Source organism: Palaemon carinicauda, chromosome 6 (assembly GCF_036898095.1).
Source record: "Palaemon carinicauda isolate YSFRI2023 chromosome 6, ASM3689809v2, whole genome shotgun sequence".
NCBI classification, from domain to species: Eukaryota; Metazoa; Arthropoda; class Malacostraca; order Decapoda; family Palaemonidae; genus Palaemon; species Palaemon carinicauda.
In genome coordinates, this window is record NC_090730.1 from 102,151,746 (window position 1) to 102,176,977 (window position 25,232).

The following is a 25,232-nucleotide window of genomic DNA, read 5'->3' on the forward strand; positions in this document are numbered from 1 at the left end:
AAACGGGGTGGAGTGGCGCCTACTGCGCTACTGCATCCAGGAACGGGGAAGGAAGACAAGAAGATCTGGCAGGTGTCGGAGATAGCGAACAATCTGCCAACAGGACTAGCGAAGCAGCTGCAACGGTCTGTTCTCGTCGAGGAGGATCATCTGCGGCTGAAGATGAAGACAACCACGGACAGGAGAACCATCATCAGTCCTCCGAAGAGGAGTCTCTGTTAGTGAACTCCCCCGAGGGGGAGAGACACTCGCAGGAGAGACCGATGGACTCAGCTGCCCCCTCGAAGGATGTTCGGAGGGGGGAACTGAGCCTTCAGCAACAACGGCAGGGGAGTCCACCGAAGAGGAGTCTCTATGAGTGTCCTCTCTCGCGAACGAGAAAGGTGAACACTTCGTAGAAGAGACAAGAAGAACTGATGAAGGCGCCCCTTAGGGCCGTTGGATCAGCAAGCTGACCATAAAGAGCAAACCTACGAAGAGGAGCTCCTGCAGCTGCTCAGCCCATTGAGCGTAGCTGCAAGTGCGACCGCTCAGCACCAAGAGCATAATCGCACGAATTCCATGGTCCGGCCTTGCAACCGCTCAGCCCCTTGAGCATGGTTACAAAATCGGTCGCTCAGCACCAAGAGCATAAGCGCCCGAGGACCAGGAAAAAACCAACCAGGAATTATTGAGGTAAGAGAAGTTGCCCCCCCCCCCCCCCTGGAGGGGAAAAAACTCATACCTGGGAAGGGAGCCTCCCTCGGAAGGGAAGTTACCCACCCATGGAGGCGAACCTCCTGAGAGTTCTAAATGAACTAAGGAGCTGACAGTTGTCACGGGAGAACTTCTAGGAGAAGGGAACACGCCCATGACAAAGTCGTAGAGGAGGCGGCAACAGCAGACTCCCCAGGCCCCAACAGGACAGCTCTGCTTCGTTGGCACATTAGGCAAACGAAAAACTAGATAGTTAACTGTGAAAATAAAATAATTAGTTAACATTTATTCCCCCGGGGGAACTCCGAAGAGGAACCCTGAGGGAAAAGAACATAAGAATTACGCACCAGGAATGCGCCCTCCTCCCCCTCTGACACTGTAACAAAACAGAATTATAACAATTATAATTATGTAATTCATCTAAGAATGTTCACTAATAGTAAGAACGAATGAACCCTGAAGGGAAGCGTTCTACACAGAAGCTGAAAAGTTAACAAATACAATTAGATTTGATTAAAAATAATTGAGATAATAAATGGAGTAGCAACTCAACCCGCAACGGGAAGGAAGCTAACGTAATATGTACAGTAGTAATAAAAGGGTGAACGACCTCAAGTAGAGAGAGAGAGACCGTAGTCAAACTAAACTCCCAAGTTCCCTACGCTGATAGACCAAGTTCCCCGTAGGGAAGGAGGAACAGCGGAGAAACAGATTAATAAATAAAGTCCAGCGATGACGAATCCCCACAGCGCCCGCCAAAGGGAGACCGAAGGACCAAGGGAAAGATCGCGACCCATGAAATGTCACCGTGGGGGCCTGGGACCACACGGAGATGTTGTTGTACAAATGAGTGGACTTCCACACACACACACAGCACAAACACTGAAAAGGAAACTTACTGTATTTCTATACTCAAATATATACATAAACATAAGAATGTTTACATATATATCAAGTATAAGAAAAGTAAGTAAATAAGTAAAGACAAAACATTAATGGCTGCCATGCGAGGACAGGACAGACACATCTGTTCATCGTAGGAGCCAAAAGTGAAGTGAAGCAGTTCACCGGTGTGTGAGGGGGGGAGGGGTAGCTAGCTACCACTCCCCTACCCCCTTGCTAGCTAGCGCGGGGGTAATAAACCCTCGTTAAAATTCTAATGGCTCGTCATTTCAGCTACGCTGAAAGTAAACCCTATGTAAATAGCGTGGTTTGTATTTCGGTTACGGAACAAACTACTTTTTCTTATAGAAAAAATTACGCTCTCTTTGAAAATGACACTCGTTCAGGTTGCAAATATGACAAATTCGAAGATAATTTGTATTTTTCCTAACCATACAAACCTTAGCTATTTACATTGGGTTTACCTTTTAGCGTAGCTGAAATGGCGAGCCATTAGGATTTAACGAGGGTGTAATACCCCCGCGCTAGTTAGCTGGGGGGGTAGGGGAGTGGTAGCTAGCTACCCCCCCCCCCCCACACACCGGTGAATGCTCCACTTTCACTTAGAGGTAGGACTTGTCTTGGGGGACAGGGCTGGCAGGCAAATCTATGTAAATAGCTAAGGTTTGTATGGTTAGGAAAAATACAAATTATCTTCGAATTTGTCATTTGTTCCGTAACCGAAATACAAACCACGCTATTTACATTGGGTGACTTACCCCTTAGGAAGGGTGGAAAGTCCCCAGCCATACTGGCTTTGGCTTTACCCGGGGACTCAGAATCCGAGTGAGTCGCACTCGAGAAAAGGAGTCCCTGCACCTCACAAGTTCCATGCTCCGCAAGGAACCGTGTGGCCTACATAAGCTTGTGTGTGAAGGAAGAAGTGTGACCCGTCCTAGGCAGTTGACCTGGAGCTCCAGAAGGAGCTCTGGGTTAGGACGTTCCCAATACCACCTCGTCAGGGTATGGGGGACACGACAGTATTGACTCTATACTTGGAACACAAGGAAGCATGGTTTACCTGCAGAGGTTCGAAGGTCAGCTATGCAGAGACCAGGATGCTGCTTCCCAGTAGAGGGGATAATGAAGAAAGAAGTAAGGGCCAGACATACTTCTTTCGTTCATGCAGACTAAAACCTGATAACAATGCCCTCAACCTTCTGCTACCTGTCCAAAAAGGAGCCTTAGGTTGGACCAGCTGTTGTGTAGCCATCACAGAGCGATAGAAACATATCGAAACTCCTGTGGGTCACGCCCTGCAGGAAGCGGGCTGCGAAGGTCATTAGACGCTTCCAGACTCCAGCTTGTAGCACCTGCGTCATAGAGTAGTATTACTCGAAGGCGAGGGACGTTGCGATGTATCCGACATCGTGTTGTAGGGCGCCGTGAAGGGGGAGGGTCTGGATTCAGGTCGAGATGAATGTCTTTGAGTCCGAGCTGAAGAGGTATACTGGTGACTCTCCCCCGTGTCCTTCTTGTGCTCTCAACCCGGCTGCACGTGAGGACAAACTGCAGCTGTTCCCAAAGCTAACCTATCGATTCCTTTACTGGCAAGAAGGAGAAGGTTTTGGGACATCAGATACAGAATGGTGACTCGAAATCTTGAAGGAATTGGACCGAAGGGCCGGGACCCAAAGATTCTGAGTCTAGCCAACAACTCAGGAGCAAACCTGAATGTTGCCTTCCCCCATTCCTTAGAAAGGGCGGAGTCGTACGAGACCAAGAAGATTGCTTACACACTGGCGGTGGCAGAGTGAGCAGGAGACCCAAGACGGAATACGATCAGAGGCCTGACGTAAAGGGTCTTGAGAAGATCTCTTAAGGGACTAAAAAGTCCGAGCCATGCTCCATGTTGGAGGTCTCACTCCGACTAGGGCAGGGACGTTCGCAGCTTCGCATGAGCGAGGAAAGGTCCAGCGGGAAGGAAAAAGTTATTCCTTTAAGCCTGAAGGTCAGGGAAAGGCTGAGCGACAGGCTTCATTGCCGAGAGCGGAAAGGAGTTTCCCCCCCCCCACGAAAGGCAATAAGTTCGTTATTGCTGGAGAAGAGGCCTCAAGGGAAGAGGTATATCTCCCACGACACCAACCACCGAAGACTCTCCACTTCGCCTGGAAGACCCCTGCGGATGACTATCGCAGGTGACGCGACCTCCGTCCCGCGACTGTAGCGGGTTGTCTCTTCTTGAGGAGGAGGCGTAGTGTCTCCAGGCATGAAGCCGAAGCGACGCCCCAGCTCGTGAAAGATGTTGCAGTGTGGTTGTTTGAGTAGCCTGTGCCGTGGGAGAAGCTCTCCCGGGAGTTCCGTCAGGGGAAGCAGAGGGTCTGGAAACCGTTCTGCGTATAGTCCCAGTGGAGCTCTCAGGGCCATTGAAAGGTTGACAGACAACCTGGTCTTGTTGAGACCCATTTTCAACAGACAACAAAGGAGGGAAGACGCAGGCGTCGATGTTGTCCCACCATCACCGGAATGCATCTTGCCAGAGTCTCGGGGTCTGAGACTGAGGGGAAGAACAGCGGAAGCTTGAAGTTCCAAGCTGTCGCGATCAGATCCCCCAGGCCCGGACTTGCTGGTTACTCAAGGCCAAAGACCCCCAGGTACACTCTCTCTACGAGGCTCTGCTCGGATAGCCGGAGAGAACATTCCTCTGCCCGGAATGAGAGAGCCGATGGTGGTATTGAGAGGATCTCAAATCATCTCAGTATCTCTACTGCAAGATGCGAGGGTATGAAAATGCGTCCCTTGCTGGTTAGAACACGCCAGTACCATGAAGTCGACGCGCATGGAGCGACACGGCAGGAGCTGTAGGATCTGTAGAGGGGCCAGACTACGGCCCCTAAGCCTGCCTGAATGATGGAGAGGTATCCTTCAGGTCCTGACCATAGGCCTGGACCGGAACATGCCCCCCCCCCCCCCTTTTCTTTGACGAGTCCGAGAACAGCATAAAAAATGTGGGGAAAGGACGAGAATATCCACTCCCATCAAGAGGTTCCATAGGTCAACACCCATTGCAGGTCTAATCGTTCCGCTGGTCCCATAGGGGCCCGAAAGTCCGGTTAATCGTTGCTTTGAAACCACCGGAACTTGGGCCGCCCCACAGGGAACTTATCCTGAGGCGACCGTTCGGAGCTTTAGACGGGTCAATGAGGAAAAGAGACCTAGGAAACGTTCTAAGGTAGGGCTGAAAGCTCTGCTTGACTGAGAACAGGTACTGCGACTCTCCTCAGCCTTGCCACAGTCAACTGAAGGGAAGGCTCGGAGGAGGCGGCAACAGAATCTGGCGTCCCCAGGCGGTCACCCATCCAAGTACTGACCAGACCCGACGTTGCTTAACCTCGCTGGACGGACGAGAAGCGGGGCTTCCAACGTGGTAAGGCCGTTGACTCAATATCATGGCTAGATACTCCAGATGTTGAGGCAGAAGAAGAGAAGGCTCCTAGCAAAATACCATGAACCCCCACTCATGGTAAGGATTCGGAAGCTTGTCCCAGCGCTGAAGAAGGTCGCACTCGAGCCTACCGGAGTTGACCAGACCTCCAAAAGGCGAAAGAGGCGGAAGCCTGCACCTGAGCGGCCATGAGGAAAGCAGGGAGAATTCTCTGGGGAAAAACCTGCGATGCCACGGCGGGATCGCCACGCTGCATCTTAAGCAGGAATACCTGTAGTCTAGGCTGAATTCCACGAGCTTCCTGGAAGATGGATGGAATGGAAACTGAAAGTACCCGTCCTTCTGATCCAGGGCCTAAGGAGTCCTGTCGCCTCGTTACCAGTCTGATCGATTCTGCTGTTCCACGCTGGACGAAGTTTGTTCGACAAACTTGATCAAAGCTGAGAGGTCGACTACGGAATTCCCGTCTCAGATACTTCCTTACGAGAAAGGATCGACTGAAGAAGCCGTCGACGATCCTATGGAGGACCTTCTCCTAAGGCATGGATCATTCTGCCCAAACGGGCAAACTCTTGCCGACCCTATGGCATAGAGGTTCAGAGACACTGAATTCGCTGACAGAGAAGGCAGGCGCGATATCCTTGGCTGATCACGGAGATCGTGCAGGAATGGGCATCGTGAAGCTGTCATCCGGATGAGTAACCTTAGGCATCCTCCCAGCGTGAAACCTGCAAGGGGGGGGTGCCAATCCTAGAGTTCGTGAACTCTGCCGCTCCCTCTAGGACTATGCCCCCCCGGGAGAGCCTCCCGTGCCACCTGTTCCTGACAGGAGGGAACTGCTATTGGACACCTTGTCTCAGTTGTTGTAGCCGGTCCGATAACTTAGGCCGACGTGGCTGAAAGAAAGAGGCGCTGGAGCCTTGCAGGGTCTGGAAGAAAGCGCCTTGGAGGAGTGAAAACGGAAGTCGACTTCCTCCGCACAACCGCTGTCTATGTCTCTGTCCTTGGGCACAAACAAACTCTTCCCAAGGATGGAAGGGTGTCTGAGGTTGTCGACATCCACGGGTGAGACACCCGAAAGGAAGCCCTCGGTCATTGCGTCCAGATGGTCCAACGTCGAGCTTGCCCGCAAGTTCGAAACTTGATGACGAAACGCCAAGGTGCTTGAGCCCGAGAGGAGGAAAGTACCCATGACCTTCCTGTAGCTTCCTTGAACAAAACCTCGGGTCGCAACCGAGGAGGGAAAGGACCTGGTAAGCCCCTTTCACGAGATGGAGAAGAGGAAGGGGTAAACCAGTCACCCCTTGGTCGATGGAGAAATCTCGAACAGAAAGCTCCCTGGCAAAACCCTTCCAGGGAATGACGGGGAAGGGCTAACCCAGGTTCTGGAAAGAAGAATGTTGCTCAGACCTCCCTGAAGATTCTTCCTGCTCTTGCATGTGCCATGCTCTGCGTTTACGGGGTGAGGCTGTGTTCTGGAAATACGCTCCAGAAGACTCGCCAGGCTGGCCATGCTGCGAAACCCCAACGGGAATTGCGGTCGCAATCGCCCTGGCGCTTGCGCGATGGTAAATCAATGGTTTGCGCGTGGCCGAACGTGGAAGCGCCCATGCGCGGGCACGCAGGAACGCAAACGAAGGTGAGCGAAGGAGCGCAGAAGGAGGGCGAGCGTGGTAGGAAGGGCGAGAGCTGGTGGTCGGCGAGCGATAACCCATAAGCGAGCAATGGATACTGCAAGAATTAAGCCGACGTTCGCGCGATGAAACACCGTAGGTTCGCGCGATGGAACACTGTCGGTTTGCGCGACGGAACACAGTCGGTTCGCGCGACGGAACACCGTCGGTTCGCGCGACGGAACACCGTCGGTTCGCGCGACGGAACACCGTCGGTTCGCGCAATGGAACACCGTCGGTCCGCGCGACGGAACACCGTCAGTCCACGCGACGGAACACCGTCGGACCGCGCGATGGAACACCTTCCGTCTGCGCGATGGAATACCGTTGGTTCGCGCGCGGGGCGAACATTGGAGAGCATGTGCGCGGTCACGCATGAGCGTAGGCGTGCAGGCACGTGGGCGTGCGGTCGCGCGGGCACGTGGGCATGTGGTCGCGCGGGTGAGCGCAGGCGGTCGGGAGACCGATGACGAGCGATAGCCCGTAGGAGAGTGAAGGCGCGTTGGCAAACGACGGTGCGTTGGCGAGCGGTGGTGCGTTAACAAAACGCTAGCGCGCAGGTGAAGACTAGTGACGGTTAGCGCGCATCGCGCTAACAGAAGGCGCGCAGGTGCATCAGGAAGGAGAGCGCTGAAGCAAGCTGTTAATCAGGCGATCCTAGACGGTCAGAAAACCGTTGGCGCCCATTGGTGCGTGGCAAAAAAGGGCGCGCAGACGTGCGCTGGCGATTGAAGAAAGCTGGCGCACCAAAGGACAGAAGTAAAGGTGAGCGCTGGCGAGCAGGAGGAAGATCTACGGCAAGACTCAGCTACCGGAGATCGTGGTCCACAGCAGGCGAGCGCTAGATCGCTACTGATGGTGTCCAGGGGAACTGACACGCGTGGCAGATCGATGGAGATCGTTGACGCGTAGGAGATCGCTGACGAGCAGGTGAACGTTGACGTGTCTATGGTCGCTGGCGAGCTGGTGATCGCTGGCGAGCAGAAGGCAACGCGTGGAAGTCTGTGCGTAGAAGAAGAGTCCTTGTCCAAGACCTGAACCGAAGTTCTGGATCGCGAGGCGAACGTGGGCGCACAGGGTGCGTAACAGGAACCAACAGGAACAGCAGAGATGATCATCATGAGAGCGCTGACGAGCAGGAGAGCGCTGACGAACAGGAGAGCGCTGGCGAACAGGAGAGCGCTAGCGATCAGGAAAGCGCTGATGAGCAGAAGAGCGCCTGTGCGCTAACATTGAGCAGGAGCAGGAGAGCGCCTGTGCGCTAACACTGAGCAGGAGAGAACACAGCAGAAGGGCGCGCAGGGGAACCCTGACACGCAAGGGAAGAACCCCCGTGGGAGGCAACCCTTTGCCCCGAAGGGATCGTTGTCCGTCGGGAGACTGATGTCCGTCGGAAGACCGTTGTCTGTCCGCCGGGAGACTGATGTCCGTCGGAAGACCGTTGTCCGTCAGGAAGACCGTTGCCCGTCGGAAGATGAGATCAGACTGCTGTCCATCTGCACCAGGGCCGGAAGATCAAGAAGAAGGAGTTGTAGGCTGCATACGGAGATTCAAAAAGGCGCCTCTTAGCACCCTTATAGGGAGATGGGAGGCCCTTACGACGAGGCGGACGGTGAGCCTTACGGTGAAGGAGGCCAACAGCAACAACAGCAGAAGAATCCTCCGAAGAGGAGTCTCTATGAGTGTACTCTCTCGCGAACGAAAGAGAAACACTTCGTAGAAGAGACTGGTCAGCCAGTGACCAAAAAGGAGCAATCCTCTGAAGAGGGGCTCCTGCAGTTGCCCAGCCCCTTGAGCGAAACTGCAGGTGCGACCACTCAGCACCAAGAGCATAGTCGCACGAAAAAAAGGCAAGAGAAGAACCCCCAAAAGGGGAAAAACTCAAGCCTGGACAGGAAAAACTTCCCTCGGAAGGAAAATTACCCACCCAAGGAGGCGAGCCTCCTGAGAGTTCTAAAAATGAACTGGAGAGCTGTCAATCGTCACGGGATTACTTCCAGAAGAAGGCGAAAACCCCTGACAAAATTCCATAGGGGAGGCAGCAACAGCCGAATCCCCAGGCCTCAACAAGACAGCTCACACCGTTGCCATATTACAGAAACGAACTAGATCGGTAACTGTAAAAAAATAAAACAAAAATCCTTAGTACACAATCATTCCCCCGGGAAGGCTCCGAAGAGGAATCCCGAGGGAAAGGAAAACAAGAATTACACAACAGGCACGTGCCCTCACAACCACTTACATTCACGGAAGGAGAGCTGTAACCAACACAGAATTATACAGTAACAATTATAATTATGTAACTATGTAATTATGTAAACTAAAAAAGAATAAACACTAAAGAAAGAACAAAAACCCCGAAAGGAATCGTTCTACGAAGCTGAAAAATCAACAAATACAATTAGATTCATAAACTACTTGAGACAAAACGTACGGCGTAGCAACCCCCCCACACGGGAAGGAAGCTACAAAAGGCGTAGTAACGTAGTAAAAGGGTGAACGACCTCAAGAGAGAGAGAGAAAGACCGAAGTCAAACTCGATCACGACCCATAAAATTACACCATGGTGGCCTAAACTGCCGAGGGCTCCACGGAGATATCGTACACTACACACACAAGCACAAACTCTGAAAAGGAAACTTACTGATTTCTATACTCAAATATATACATAAACATGAGAAAATGTTTACATATATATTGAGTAAAAGAAAAGTAAGTGATTAAGTAAAGACAAAACAAACAATGGCTGCCAAGCGAGGACAAAGACAGAGACGTCTGTCCATGTCCGAGCCAAAAGTGAAAGTGGAGCATTCACCGGTGTGTGAGGGGGGGGGGGGGGGGGGGGGGTAGCTAGCTACCACCCCCCCCCCCCCCCCCGCTAACTAGCGCGGGGGTATTACACCCTCGTTAAATTCTAATGGCTCGCCATTTCAGCTACGCTAAAAGGTAAACCCAATGTAAATACAGTAGCGTGGTTTGTATTTCGGTTACGGAACAAGAATAGTTTCAGAAATACATATACAGTATGTATATCTATATCCTACGATAATGGGGACCCCCAGTGGGAACTCGGGGTTTTGGGTGGGGAAAACATACTGGGGAAACGATATATAAACGTAAAACAAGCCATTACCTTCTTGGATGTATAATAATAGGAGGAAAAGTCAAAACAGTATAACTGGATAAACTTTGGAGGCGCCGTTGCAAAGACTATGTCTCATGAAAATATACAGTAACCAGTGCTGCCAACGTCTGATGTAGATCAAATGTTAGCATAACAAGCTATCATTAGCAGTGTTTTTCATTTAATTTTTCTCATTCTACTTGCCGGCCGTAGACGCTCCCGTTCGTGCGTTCGTACATAGCAGGTTTCGACCTTCTCCACAAAAACCCCGCCTCCCTGTGCAGAGGCTTTTCCTCCACCAATAGGATTTCTTCTTCTCTAATCGTGAAATGTAACTATTCGTATCTCTACCAGCTCTGTTCAAGTCTATTACTTGATTAGTTATGTAATACCCTCGTATACATATTACGTTTGACCCAAGAATTACTTGTTTTATTATCCGATACCTTGTAAAATCACCTCATTTTATATTCTCATTAAATATTATTGGTAACGTTTCTAATGTTATCGTTCTCAGTACATACGTGAGTGAAGTGACACTGTTGAACAAGTCATTATATTTAAAAATTTTAACACAACATGACAAATTCGTAGATAATTTGTATTTTTCCTAACCATACAAACCTTAGCTATTTAAATAGGGTATTACTTTCGGCGTAGCTGAAATGATGAGCCATTAGAATTTTAACGAGGGTTTACTCCCTCATCGAAAGTTAGCGAGGGGTAGCTAGCTACCCCTCCCCCCTCACACACCGGTGAACTAGTTCACTTTGCTTAGAGGTAGGACTTATCCCGGGGGACAGGGCTGGCGGGAAAGTTTGATTAAATAGCTAAGGTTTGTATGGTTAGGAAAAATACAAATTATCTACGAATTTGTCATTTGTTCTGTAACCGAAATACAAATCCCGCTATTTAAATAAGGTGACTTAACCCTTAGGAAGGGTGGTAAGTCCCAGCCGTATTGGCTTTGGCTTTTGCCCGGGGACTCAGTATCTGAGTGTGTAGAACTCAAGATAAGGAGTCCCTTCACCTCGCAAGTACCTTGCTCTGCAAGGATCGCGGCCTACGTAAGCTTGTGTGTAAAGGCATGAAGTGTGACTCGTTCTAGGAAGTTGACCTGGAGTCCTTCAGATGGAATTCTAGGTTAGGACGTTCCCAATACCACCTCGTAAGGGTATGGGGGATGCGACAGTATTATCTTAATACTAGGAACACAAGGAAGCATAGTTTACCTGCAGTGGTTTGAGGTCAGCTGTGCAGAGAACCCAGGATGCTGCTTTCCCCAAGAGAGGGAAGGATGAAGAAAAGAATAAGGGCCAGGCATACCTTTTCATTCATGCAGACTAAAACCGGTTAACAATGCCCTCAACCTTCTGCTACTTGTCCATTAAGGAGCCTGAGGTTTAGACCAGCTGTTGTGCAGCCACCACAGGGCCGATAGAGAACGTATCGAGCCTCCTGTGGGTCACGTCTTGCAGGTAGTGGGCTGTGAAGGTCGTTTGACGCTTCCAAACCCCTGCTTGTACAACCTGCGTCACTGAGTAGTTTCCCTTGAATGCCAGGGACGTAGCGATGCCTCTAACATCATGTGCTCTAGGGCGACGTGACGGAGGGGGGTCTGGATTCAGGGAATGGTGGATGACCCTGCGAATCCATGCTGAGATAGTATTCTTTGTGACCCTCCTCTTCGTCCTTCCTGTGCTCACAAACAATGCATGCACTCGAGGATGAACTGCAGCTGTTCTTTTAAGATAGAGCCTCAGACTCCTTACTGGGCACAGTAGGAGATGGTTTGGGTCATCTGTTACAGAACGGAGACTCGAAATCCGGAAAGAGTCGAACCAGGGGGTCCTGCACTCCTGAATTTTGAGTCTTAGCTCCAAACTCAGGGACAAACCTGAACGTTACCTCCCCCCATCCCCTTGAATGGGCGATGTCATACGAGAGACCATGAAATTCGCTGACTTGCTTGGCCAAGGGCAAAGCAAGTAGGAACACCGTCTTCCAAGCCAGGTGGCGATCAGAAGCCTGGCGTAATGGTTCGAACGGAGGTCTCTTAACCCTTTCTCTGCGGAGAACGACTTTAGTTTACTCAGATTCATAACCTTTCACTGCGGAGAACGACTTTACTTCACACTGCGTAAGAAATTTTAAGCTTAGCGCCTTTTGTTGACGATTTATCTGGCTTCTACATGCTGCCATCTGTTGCCGATTTTATGAACTACCCACTCTCTGGAGCTCTCGTCTTTCTTCTCCCATTTACTCTATTATTTTTTTTTTTTTTTTATTTTTACGTAGTGTCAACATGAAATTACGATATATATGCATGTTTTCTCAATATAAATCAATATTATTCATAGAGTTATCGTAATATCATGCTTTCCATAGTTCGTTTAGCGTAAGTAAAAGTTTGTTTACATTAGAGCTCAACAGTTGCTATGACAACTACACAAATAAAAACGTATTTCATAGTATTGGATGTTCAAATTGTGACAGATAATGGTGTTTTCAGAAATCAATATAGAAATTAACTCAATTAAATTAATAATAGTCAAATAACAAACACATTCACAAGAAAAGAAGTTTCGTGTTTTAAATCCGAAGCCTTGTTTACATTCTCAGATGATGTTCAGTCTGTTAGTTGCCTATCGGTCCCTTTATTTTTTAACAGCATAATTTAGTGATGCAAGTTATTAATAAAGATATAATTTGTATATAAATGCTTGTTTCACAGTATCATAAATTTCATATATAATTGTAAATTATGGTATTATACTACAGTGAACCCTCGCTACTTCGCGGTTCGACAATCGCGGATTCACCACTTCGCGGGGTTTTTCCATAACCCATATATATATACATATCGCGGATTTTCCGGAAAATTCGAAAATACCGCGAAATCTGAAGACCCCCAAATACGATATTTTGTTACCTGTAATTCCATTAATACTGTAATTAGTAATATCTGCTCTTACTGATTGTTCATTGCATTACATATGATATATAATTCAGCACAGAAAGAAATAAAACACGAAAAGAGAATGTGATCATACGATAATTCAGTACGTAGTAAAATTAAATCGAACATGAAACGCAAATCAGATGCAGTCATACCATATTAGAATGGTGTGTACTGTAATGGATGTGCTTCTTTTCCATGAATCTTTTGTATGTATACGTACGTAGTACAGTACTGCATCCAATAATATTCTTTGTTGCAAAAATCACATTTCGAATAAGCGTACGAGAGAGAGAGAGAGAGAGAGAGAGAGAGAGAGAGAGAGAGAGAGAGAGAGAGAGAGAGAGAGAGAGAGAGAGAGAGGCGTAAAATAGCGTACGTAAAGTGTGTATTATTATTATTGTTATTATTATTATTATTGTTGTTGTTGTTAATAAAATTATTATTGTTATTATTATTATCATTATTATTATTATTATTACTGTACAGTATTATTATCATTATTTATTATTATTACGGTATTGTACTTAATCTACGTACGTTCAGTATGCGCGGGGCATCTTCTATGAGTAGGTAACCAACGCATCATAGTACTGTAAGACGGGTTGTGATTGGTTCAAGCGCTGATAGATGACGAATCAGAACTCAAGTTTTGTTATCTAGCCTGTGATTGGTGTTTTGCCCGCATCTTCTACCCGCAGCATCAAAGTTCTCGCGGGGCTGGATCGTTCACTCTCTGTTACCGCGTATCGCTGAGTAGACGTTCTTAAGTTTGTGAAGTTTAATCTGTGCTGTGTGCGACCTTTTTAAGTTGAACTTTTTGTTACAGTACTGTACGTAAATCCTACTGTAATGGCTCCCAAGCGTTCTGCTTCTCTTAAGGCTGGTAGTGAGCCTAAACGCCACCGAAGGATGATGACGATAGCTGAGAAGGTTACGCTTCTCGACATGTTAAAAGATGGTAGAAGTTACGCGGCCGCCGGCCGCCATTTTGGCATCAACGAATCCACCGTTCGCTATATCAAAAATGACGAGGCGAACATTAGAAAGACGGCTGCAATCACCTTTAGCAGATCAGCGAAGCGAGTCGTTACAACGCGTAATAAAACGATCGTACGCATGGAAGGTGCTTTAGCTGTGTGGATTGCCGACTGCCGGAAGAAGAACATAGCGTTGGATACGAACACCATCCAAACAAAGGCTTTGAGTTTATATGAGAATTTTGCTGCAAAGGAACCTAAAGACGACGACGGCAACCATGCTGAAGATGATGATGATGCAGATGATCCTCAACCAGGGACATCCACTGATTCCCAGCCTCAGAAACGTTTTTCCGCAAGCAAAGGATGGTTCGCGAAGTTTCAGAAACGCTTCGCCCTGAAAAGCGTTTCCCTGCATGGGGAGTCTGCTTCCGCTGACACTGCCGCTGCTGAAACTTACGTGAACCAGACGTTCAAGAATATTATCGCCGAAGGTGGATACAAGCCGGAACAAGTCTTTAATATGGATGAGACTGGCTTGTTTTGGAAGAGAATGCCGTCGCGAACTTTCCTGTTCAAAGAGGAAGCCAAAGCCTCTGGCTTTAAGGCATTCAAGGATCGCGTTACCCTCGTGATGTGTGGCAATGCTGCTGGATTTTTGTTAAAGCCGGGGCTTATTTATAAGTCGAAAAATCCTCGCGCTTTGAAAAATAAAAATAAGAATCTCCTTCCCGTGTACTGGATGCATAATCAAAAAGCATGGATTACGAAGATGCTGACCTCCAACTGGTTCCACCAGTGTTTTATCCCGCAAGTCAGTAAATATCTCTTAGAGAAGGGCTTGCCATTCAAGATCCTTCTCCTTATGGATAACGCTGGTGGACACGCAACTGACCTGTCGCATGAGGGCATTCAGGTTGAGTTCCTGCCACCCAACACCACGTCATTAATTCAACCGATGGACCAGGGGGTTATCAGGGCGTTCAAGGCCCTCTACACGAAGAATACCTTGGCGGACCTCGTTGCGTGTGTGGATGCTGCCCAAGATGACGAGGATGAAGATTTCAACTTGAAGGCGTACTGGCGGCAGTACACCATAGCCACGTGCCTGCAGAATATTCAGAAGGCACTTCAAGAGATGAAACCTGCAACCGTGAATGCGAGCTGGAAGAAGTTGTGGCCCGATATTGTTTACGACGACAAGGGATTTACTCCGTCGGAAATCCAACACTCTGCAATACGCAAATCTGTGCAGTTGGCTGCCATAATTGGAGGTGACGGGTTTGGCGACATGACGACTGAAGACGTCGACGAGTTGTTGGACTGCCATTCCCAGCCCCTAACTGACGCAGACCTCGAAGACCTGACGAAATCGGCAAGTGAGGAAGAGAGTGATACCCAGGAAGAGACCCAAGAAAATGTCGAAGAAACGGGCTTAACATTAGAACGGCTTGCCAAGGCCTGCAACCACGCGAAGGAGTTGAAAGAAATGTTGCAAGAGTGGGACGAGGATATGGTTCGCTCGATGCAATTCTGCAACAAGGTTGATGACATAATGACTCCCTACAAAATGCTCTTGGATCGAAAAAAGAAGCAGCGGCAACAACTTCCGATCACAATGTTCTTCCAGCCTCGCAAAAAAGAGCCAGTTCCTCCTGCTAGTACGCCTTCGGAAGAAATTGAAGTTTCCCAGGAAGAAGTTGAAGAGGTGTCCCAGGAAAAGACACCTCCGTCTGAAGAGACGTAAAATACTATCATTGGCTGCACAGTAGAACACATCATCAGCTTCATCATCATCATTTCTACTGTGCAGCAAATTCATCGCCATCACCATTCAAGTTTTTCTTCAACTTCTTTCGTGGTGAGTACAGTAACAATCTTTATTTTTTACTTTAATATTCTTACTGCCTGTTTTATAGTTTAGTAATATACGTACTGTATGCATTAAGTTAAAGGGAAGGTTTTAAAAGTCTACATGTTGTAACCTATCATATTTTTTTTTGTTTAAAATTTACATTTACGTACGTAAAACAATCTCTCTCTCTCTCTCTCTCTCTCTCTCTCTCTCTCTCTCTCTCTCTCTCTCTCTCTCTCTCTCTCGTAAATTGTTTTCCTGCTTTGCTACGTACAATACTGTATAATTTATATTTGTAAGGTAACATATTTTGTAAATGCTTTTACTGTAAATACTGTATGTACTGTATCATTATTTATCACTATCATCATGCGCGTTAAATGCCTTGTTTGTTCTGAGCGTGGTTGTTTACTGAGCGTACACGCCGTCGTTTCAGGCGGCGTCATAAAGAAAAAAATTTCATTTGGAAGTCCTAAGAAAAATACGTAAACTAAAACATTGGTAATAAACAAATCAACATACAGTACAGTACTGTATAATCAATATAATCGATGCAAAAACTAACCTATACATATATGTGTACTGTACACTAAATGAGTTTGTTTCTTCATTATGATCAGAGATGAACGTAAACAAAACATTGGTTGCCATTTTTTATCGTGCTTTTTAGGTGTTTAGGAAACGCATGATATAAAATCGCCTTTAATATTTGTGCCTGTTTTAGTTTAGGGTGCTGTAGTACATGCATTAAGTGTTCTGTACATTAAAGGGTGGTTTGTTAACAGTACTACGTACAAGGGAAGGTTTTAAAAGTCCGAATATACATGTTAAATAAATAGGTAAATATGATGTCACTACTTCGCGGATTTTCACCTATCGCGCCCGCGTCTGGAACCTATCTACTGCGATAAACGAGGGTTCACTGTATTAGCAAAGCATTCGATATTGCTCTGCTTTTGTCAGTCAGCTGACTTTGTCCTTTTAATTTTTCCCTTTAACTCAGGGTTGAAGAATTATTTTTATTTCTTTTCTTTAATATGTGTGATATGGCCTCTACTTCTCGCCAAGTATCTTTAAAAGAAACAGTAGTTACATATAAAGGGAAACTTTATAAAAAAAGTGACAAATAGACAAGCAATGTGTTTATGTGGAATACAATAAGTATACGAGGGAAGTTGATAATTTTGATCAGCTATGCTCAACATATGCTTACAAAAGAAAGTGTCAGAAATGGTACCAACCAATTTGGCATTTTATCATTGAAGCCACATTAGTAAACTCAAACATATGTTACAACATTCAGAATCCCACAGCTAAGTTGGATAAAAAAAAAAATTCGGGGAAAAATTATTAACAATATGTTAGAAGGGTATAAGTGGAGCAAAACTCAAAGAAAGGGTACATTTTCCAATGCAATGGAATCTAGACTAACTGAAAGGCATTTTCCAGCTCAATATGTTGACAAAAACCACAAACCCCAATGTATTATATGCTCTATCTTGCCAAAGAATTGCTTGATGAAAGATAAATGTGAATGTAAAAGAAAGCAAACAACTTATTTTTGTGATCAAATTGTTGAAAAGCCCCCTCTTTGTATCATTCCATTTTTTGAGACATATAATACCCATAAGTGTACAAAAAGCATTACTAATGTGGAGAATAAATGTATGAGTCAATGATAAATTGGGTGAAGGATTATTAGTGGAATTGATAAAATCATCTTTGGAAAGGAATTTTTGTGATTTTTCTTAATTTTTACTTATTTATTGAAGAATTTAAGGCATAAAGAGATAAACTCAGGTGAAAATATTGTTAAATCCTAAAAACAGAAAGGTTATCGAACACAAAAAAGTTAGTTTCATTAAATTTTGAGCATTTTGAAATTTTAGTGAAAATGTGCACAGAGCTGTGCAACATCCTATTTGAATATCCGCAGTGAAAGGGTTAAGAGACCTGAGGACTCGAACCACGTTCCATGGAGGAGGTCTCACTTCCGACTGAGGGCAGGTAAGTTCATAACTTCGTATGAGTAGAGAAAGTTCCAGCGAGGAGGAAATGTCCATTCCTTTTAGCCTGAAGGCAAGACTTAAGGCTGAGCGATAGCCTTTCACTGCCGAGACTGAAAGGCGCATTTCTTCCCGCAAATACACAAGAAACTCCGCTATTGGTGGAATAGTGGCATCGAGTGGAGAGATACCCCTTCCACAACACCAACCACAGAAGACTCTCCACTTCGCCTGGTAGACTCCTGCTGATGACTTTCGCAGGTGTCGAGACATCCTTTCCGCAACTTGTTGCGAAAAGCCTCTCTCTGTGAGGAGGTGCTGGATAGTCTCCAGGCGTGAAGCCGCAGCGATGCTATGGCTTTGTGGAAGATGTTAGTGTGTGGTTGCTTGAGTAGCTCGTGTCGAGGAGGGAGTTCTCTCGGGAGTTCCGTCAGGAGCTACAGAAGGTCCGGGAACCACTCTGCGTGATGCCATAGCGGAGCTATTAAGGTCATTGACAGGTTGACCGATATTCTGGTCTTGTTAAGCACCCTTCTCATCAGACAGAACGTGGGAAAGGCGTAAACGTCGATGTTGTCCCACCGTTGTTGGAAGGCATCTTGCCAGAGTGCCTTGGGGTCCGGGACTGGGGAGCAGTACAGCGGAAGCTTGAAATTCAAGGCTGTCGCGAACAGATCCACCATTGGGGAACCCCACAAAGTAAGGACTTTGTTGGCTACTAGAGGATCCACAGACCACTCGGTACTCACTATCTGGCGAGCTCTGCTCAGACTGTCGGCGAGCACATTCCTTTTGCCCGGAATGAAGCGAGCTGATAGTGGAATCGAGCGGACTTCGGTCCATCTCAGTATCTCTACTGCAAGATGGGATAGCTGTTGTGAAAAGGTACCTCCCTGCTTGTTGATGTAAGCCACTACCATGGTGTTGTCGCTCATCACCACCACGGAGTGACCCGCCAGTTACTGTTGGAACTGTTGAAGTGCCAGATAGACGGCCTTCATCTATAGCAGGTTTATGTGGAGGCACTTTTCTGATTCTGACCATAGGCCTGAGGCCCTGTGGTTCAGAACGTGGGCCCCCCACCCTTCTTTTGAGGCGTCCGAGAAGAGCATCAAATCCGGGGGGAGAACGAGAAGAGCCACTCCCTTTCGGAGGTTTTCGTCTGTCACCCACTATTGAAGGTCCGTCTGTTCCGCAGGACCCATAGGGACCAAAACGTCCGGGGAATTGTGACCTTGATTCCATCGGGACTTGAGCCACCATTGCAGGGATCTCATCCTGAGGCGCCCATTTGGAACTAGACGGGCCGGAGAGGAAAGGTGACCGAGGAGACGTAACCATGATTGGGCTGGGAGTTCTTCTCGTCTGAGGAAAGGATCTGCGACCGTCCTCAGCCTTGCTATCCTGTCGTCTGATGGAAAGGCTTTGTGGAGATTGGTGTCCAAGATCATGCCTAGGTATACCAGTCATTGAGATGGAAGCAGAGAAGACTTCTCGAGATTTACCATGATCCCTAGATCTTGGCAAAGTCCCAGAAGCTTGTCTCAGTGTCGAAGAAGGGTCGACTCCGAGTCTGCCAGGATCAGCCAGTCGTCCAGATAACGGAGGAGACGGATGCCGATCCTGTGTGCCCACAAAGAGATCAGGGTGAACACTCTGGTAAATACCTGAGGTGCTGTGGAGAGACCAAAACACAGCACCTTGAACTGGTAGATCTTGTTGTCTAGGCTGAATCTTAAGTACGTCCTTGAAGACGGATGGATTGGGATTTGGAAGTACGCGTCCTTCAGATCCAGTGTATACATGAAGTCTTGTGGTCTCACTGCAAGTCTGACCGTGTCTGCTGTCTCCATGCTGAACAGAGTTTGTTTGACAAACCTGTTCAGAGCTGAGAGGTCGATGACTGGTCTCCAGCCTCCAGACGCCTTCTTTACAAAAAAGAGTTGACTGAAGAAGCCTGGGGACCCATCGACGACCTCTTGGAGAGCATCCTTCTTCAGCATGGTCTCAATTTCTGCCCGTAGGGATAGCCCCTTTGCCGATCCCATGGCATAGGAGCTCAACGACACTGGATTCGCTGTCAGGGGAGGTAGAGATGTTGTGAAGGGGATGCGATATCCTTGACCGATTACAGAAATCGTCCAGGAATCGGCCCAGAGTTGCTGCCACCTGATTGCGCAACTTTGCAGGCATCCCCCCACTGGTGGACATGCAGGGGGATTGCAAATCCTAGCGTTTGCGGCCTCGGCCACTCCCTCTAGGATTCTTGCATCCCCTGGAGGACTTTTTGCCTTTCTTGTCTTTGACAGGCAAGGGCTGCTGCTTGGACACCGTCGTCTTCGCTGCCACTGCCGGTTTCGTCGTCTTGGACGGGCGAGGTTGTTGAGGTGCTGGAGGTTTGTAGGGCTTCGTTGTAAGAGCCCTTGGGAGGAGAGAATCCTGATTGGATTTCCTCCACCTCTCAGCTGCCTGTTCCACATCCTTGGGCTCAAACAGGCTCTTTCCCATAAGGGAAAAGTGTCTGAGCTTGCTGACTTCGACGGCCGAGACCTTCGAATGGAACCTTTTTGCCACCGCATCACATCGTTTCAAGATCGTATTGGCCCACAAGTTCGAGACTTGGTGGGCCAGAAACTTAATGGTGCGGGTGCCCGAGAGGAGGAAGGTCTCCAGGCCCTACCTAGTGCTTTCCTTGGACAGATCCTCGTATCTCAGTAGGATGCCCAGAGACCCCAGCCAGACGTCCAGCCACGAAGTAGCCTGCATGACACACTTCGCGACCTTCTCCTGGCTTAGGATCTCTGTCGCCGAGAAAGTCACTTGCCGGCTCGAGAGTCTCTCAAGAGGGACTCCCTTGGTAAGCTCTTCCACAGAGTGGTGTAACGGAAGAGCTAGCAAGACTCCTCCATGATCTCAAAATACCTCCTCTGGTGGACACGAGGAGGTGGGAGGAGCTTGTTACCAGCAGTGGAACGGCTGGAGGAGGCGAGCTCGGAGAGCTGGCCCTCAACCTTATCTCTGGCACTCTTCACCCCTTGGGACCAGGACAAAGCCGCACTGGCCTTAGTGGGTTTCTGAGTGCCAAAGACTCGGTCCAGGACCGTGTCCTTGCCCTCACGAGGAGGCACCTCAGGGTCCTTGAACCCATTGAGATGACTCATCAGAGTCAAGACCTGCCAAAAGGCATGCTCTGACTCTTGCTGCTCTCCCCCTGGAGAACTGGCAGCGAAGTCTCCTGTCCCCAAAGGCTCTACTTGGGGGGACACGTGGACGTTCTCCGCGGGTCTCGTTGGCTCTGGTCAAATCCTGGAAGAAGATTTCGGGATGTTCTTTGAGTCCTTCGGTTCCCTCCTAGGAGAGATACAGGACTCCAGCAACGAAGTCTGAGGGCTCTTCTCTGCCCCAACACGGGACAATTCTCCTACTCGAGGTGGGGTTGCTCCCATTGGTGCAGTGGGAGAGGGTCTCACCTCGGTAGACTCCCCTGAGGACGGGAAATACTTGTCCACAGGTGATGGAGAAAACGTCTGAGGGGGGGAAGGAGCGTTCCTGACGGACTTCTTAGGAGCCAACTTGACCCGAGGAGAAGTCACCACGACCTCTACTCCTCTCTCCCTCTTCAGTGGGGTCGGGGGGGGGGGGGGGGGGGGGACGTGAAGACGACCTGGCTGCTCTCGTTCCTGAAGATTCGCTCGGAGGCTCGCGGGCGGACGTTCGCGAGGGAGCGCGTGGGCAAGTGCTGGCGAGCAGGAGAATGATAGTGCGCAGGCGAGCGATGGCGCGCAGGTGAGCGACTGCACACAGGTGACGGTGCGCGTGGGCGCGTAGGCGATCTACGGCAAGCAGGCTCGTGGGCGCGTGTGCGTGCTGGGGAGTGATGGCGCGCAGGAGATCGATGGCACGCAGGTGCGCGGTCTGGTGAAGACAGAGGGTGCGCAGAAGGACCAGCAAATGTGGAAGCGCGTGAAGGAGACTGCTCGTGGGCGCGCAGGATCCTGGAAGCCTCTGGAAGGACACACGGTAGGGGCTGGAACCTGTGCGCGCGATAGTGCGCAGGCGAGGGCTGATGGGTGGGCGAGTTCCGAGGGCGCGCAGGAGATCGCTGGCGAGAAGGCGAAGGATGACTCCTCATTGCTGTGCTCAGATCCGGAGATCGTGAGCGTGCAGGTGCCCGCTGGCAAGCAGGTGAAGAGCGCTGGCGAGCTGGAGATCGTGGGCGCGCGTAACAGGATCAGGGGGCGCAGATGTGCGCTGGCGTACAGGAGATCGCTGGTACGCAGGTGAGCGCTGGCGCGCAGGTGAGCGCTGGCGAGCAGGAGAGCGCTGGCGCATCGACTCTGCAGCAGGAGATCGCTGGCGCGTTGTCCCTGTAGGATGTTTCTGGGTCATTGGTTCAGGAACAGCAGGAACAGGCGAGCGCTTTGCGCGCAGGAGAGCGTGGGCGCATAGGGGATACCTGGCACTTAAGGGACTTGCTCACATTGTGAGAAAGCCCCTTTTGCCCTGAAGGGACCGGTGCCCGTTGGATAACGGGGTGCGTGGGCGCCCACAGTGCGTCAGCTGCCAGGAACGGAGAAGGAAGGTCATCAGGTCTGGCAGGCGAAGGAGATCGCGAACGATCTGCAGAGAGGTCCAGTGATGCAGCTGCAACGGTCGAAGCACGGTGAGAAGGATCCTCTACGGGGGACTGCGAGGGCGAGGAGCCGAAGAGGCGCCTCCTAACTCCCTTGTGGGGAGAAGGAAGGCCTCTTCGGTGAAGAGGAAGACGAGCCTTGCGTCGAATACTTCCTCTGGGAGCATCAGGAACACCATTGGCAGTCCTCCGAAGAGGAGTCTCTGTTAGTGAACTTCCCCGAGGGAGAGAATCACCTGCAGGAGAGACCGTTGGACTTGGCTCCTCCCTCAAAGGATGTTCGGAGGGGGGAACCAAGCCTTCAGCAACATCAGCACCCAAGGCAGAGGTTTGACACAACTCGCCGGAAGCCTCTGCCACAACAACGTCGACGATAGACAGAGGGTCAACCTTCGCTATCACCGGCGACTGTTTGACAGCGGCTTCCAACCGGATAAGATCAAACAGGGCTTCCCTGGAGGGCGAACCCTTAAGCCCCAAGGAAGCCCAAAGCTGCAACAAATCATCATTAACAACATTCAAAGATAAATCCTCCCCCGGAGGAGGAGGAGGAGCTGCCTCGCTATGGGAGGCAACTCCCTCTCCCGAACCCCGAGGTCGGTCAACAAAAGTACGGCCTACGCTACCACTCAACGGCCTATCGGGAGAGACCAATCAAGTGGGAGCTTTGGAGGAGGTTCGGGCAACGAAAGAAGAGTCCTTGGAAATTTCGTTTTTCAAGGAAACCCTTGAAAGAGAAAGATCCCGCTTGGACTTCTTTCGGCGCCGGGAAAACCTCTCCCACTGGGAGGTAGACCACTCTCTGCACTCACTACACACTTTATCCTTATCACACCGTTGGCCCCTGCAGAACGGACACAAGGTGTGAGGGTCCGTCTCGACCGCCAACATATATGTCCCACAAGGGCGGTCTGGTAATCCGGGGCACTTCCGCATAATAAGGAGAGAGGCCAACTTCCAAACACACAACTGAAAGAAAAAGCAAAAAAGATTAAGGCTGTCAATACGCGAGGGTGAAAGCAGACACGTCTGTCTATCACCGGAGCCAAAAGCAAAGTGAACTAGTTCACCGGTGTGTGAGGGGGGAGGGGTAGCTAGCTACCCCTACCCTATCCCCTCGCTAACTAGCGAGGGGGTAGTAAACCCTCTTTAAAATTCTAATGGCTCGTCATTTCAGCTACGCCGAAAGTAATACTGTACCCTATTTAAATAGCGTGGTTTGTATTTCGGTTACGGAACAAATATATAATAGTGATTATATTCAAAAATTTTAACAGAAAATATGTTTTCCTGTAGAAAATAACGCGATTTAACCGGTTTTCACCTGCATTTGATCCGTAATAACAGCAACCAGTTCGTTAACTTAAAGTTAGTCGAATTGGTTGTTCTGTTTGTTTGCGGTTGAAATGAGAGTCAAATTCGGTCAAATCACGTTATTACTACAGGAAAACATATATTTTCTGTTCGAAATCAGAACCTGTAATACAGTAAAACTTTATCGCATCCCATCAACACTCTAGGTATGTAAGGATACAGTTTGGCTAGGTGGGGAACCTCAGGTTAGATGGTGTTCTTGTATAGTGGTTTTGTAGTATGACATCTAAAAAATTAGAAGGAAATTCCAATTTTCTATGCATGCAGGATGCCTGGCCAGCCATATATAAAGGCTTCATAGGCAAGGATTATGGCTCCAAGGTTAGATGGAGAACCTTAAGTTAGGTGGTCTTATATTTGTTACCCCTTTTAAAATGTGGGTTTATGGGCATAACTTTTGCAATTTTACACACGGTCAGTTTCAATGACCTACAGCCTCCGAATATACAATTTTACTGGTACTCGGTATATTTTAAGGTGGTTCGGATGCCATTGATGACATACCGTAGCTTTTCAGTTATGGTATTCGAGCCACCAATACTCAAAAACTATAGATTATCGGGAAAAAAATTATCAAAATCGTACAAAACACCAACAAATACACTAAATAAGTCTTTTCTACAAACCATGTTGTAATTTTACCCAAATTCATGCATCTCTGGCATTTACCGGATCATTTGATGTCAACATTGTTTAATTCGCCATAACAGTCCGTCCCTTAATTGAAGAATGCAAAAATATTAATTATCACTGTTAAAAACCTACAAGAGCTTCAACACAGTCCTTTTATCAGTATAATTCATTGATTTAGAATGCCCTGTCCGTAAATGGTATAAGGAAAGAACCTTCTTACACTTTACTCTTTATCAATTCCACTTTGACAGTCATAAAAGATGCTCTTACCCGGTTTAGCAGTACCCAATATACCTGGCATGAAACGTTAAACACGTAAATTTAGGTTTCACTATCACAAAACCCAAGAATATTTTCGTGTAGCTTCTTTTGGGTTTTGTTTACAATATGGAGGCGCGGCACTGTTGCCAACTGTATTGGACATAAATTAGCTAGATTAAGGTCTGAAATGCGCTAGAAATTCGCTAGAAAGAGTTTTCTCTCTGTAGGCCTACACGAATTTTTGTGATGCTATACTTCACATAGAAGATGAACTAACAACAACAAAGTCAAGGCAATAATTTACAATTATTGAGAATGTTGGATACGGGTTTGTTATACGAGTAATACGGCCGACCTACAGTGCAATCGAGTACAATTATTGCCTTATAGAAGAAGTGCTACACAGGCTCAAACTTTATTAACTATAGACGTAAGGAATACAATTTATCAAAATCGGTAATGAAAAATAAACAACAGTGATATATTCTGTAAAATTACTGTAAATATTACAATACTAGTAGCCCCGAAATCATAATGCCGAGTGACAACTATGGTTTCAGATATTTCACGGAGAGAGAGAGAGAGAGAGAGAGAGAGAGAGAGAGAGAGAGAGAGAGAGAGAGAGAGAGAGAGAGAGAGAGAGAGAGAGAATATATATATATATATATATATATATATATATATATATATATATATATATATATATATATA

General features: G+C 48.1%; 1 protein-coding gene and 1 pseudogene across 3 annotated transcripts in view; both read right to left on the minus strand.

Moving 5' to 3' along the window:
* LOC137642608 (oocyte zinc finger protein XlCOF6-like) overlaps positions 1 to 24,797 on the minus strand; it is a 140,349-nt gene extending 115,552 nt beyond the window's left edge. For 2 of the 3 annotated variants that reach the window (XM_068375311.1, XM_068375310.1), the window contains exon 1: positions 24,531 to 24,745. The gene's annotated coding sequence lies outside the window, so the exon portion shown is untranslated. Of the gene's footprint in view, positions 1 to 24,530 lie in introns of all 3 variants that reach the window. The other variant, XM_068375312.1, reaches the window with a different exon arrangement.
* On the minus strand, positions 4,901 to 5,019 carry LOC137643397 (5S ribosomal RNA; annotated as a pseudogene).
* Positions 24,798 to 25,232: the final 435 nt, after the last annotated feature.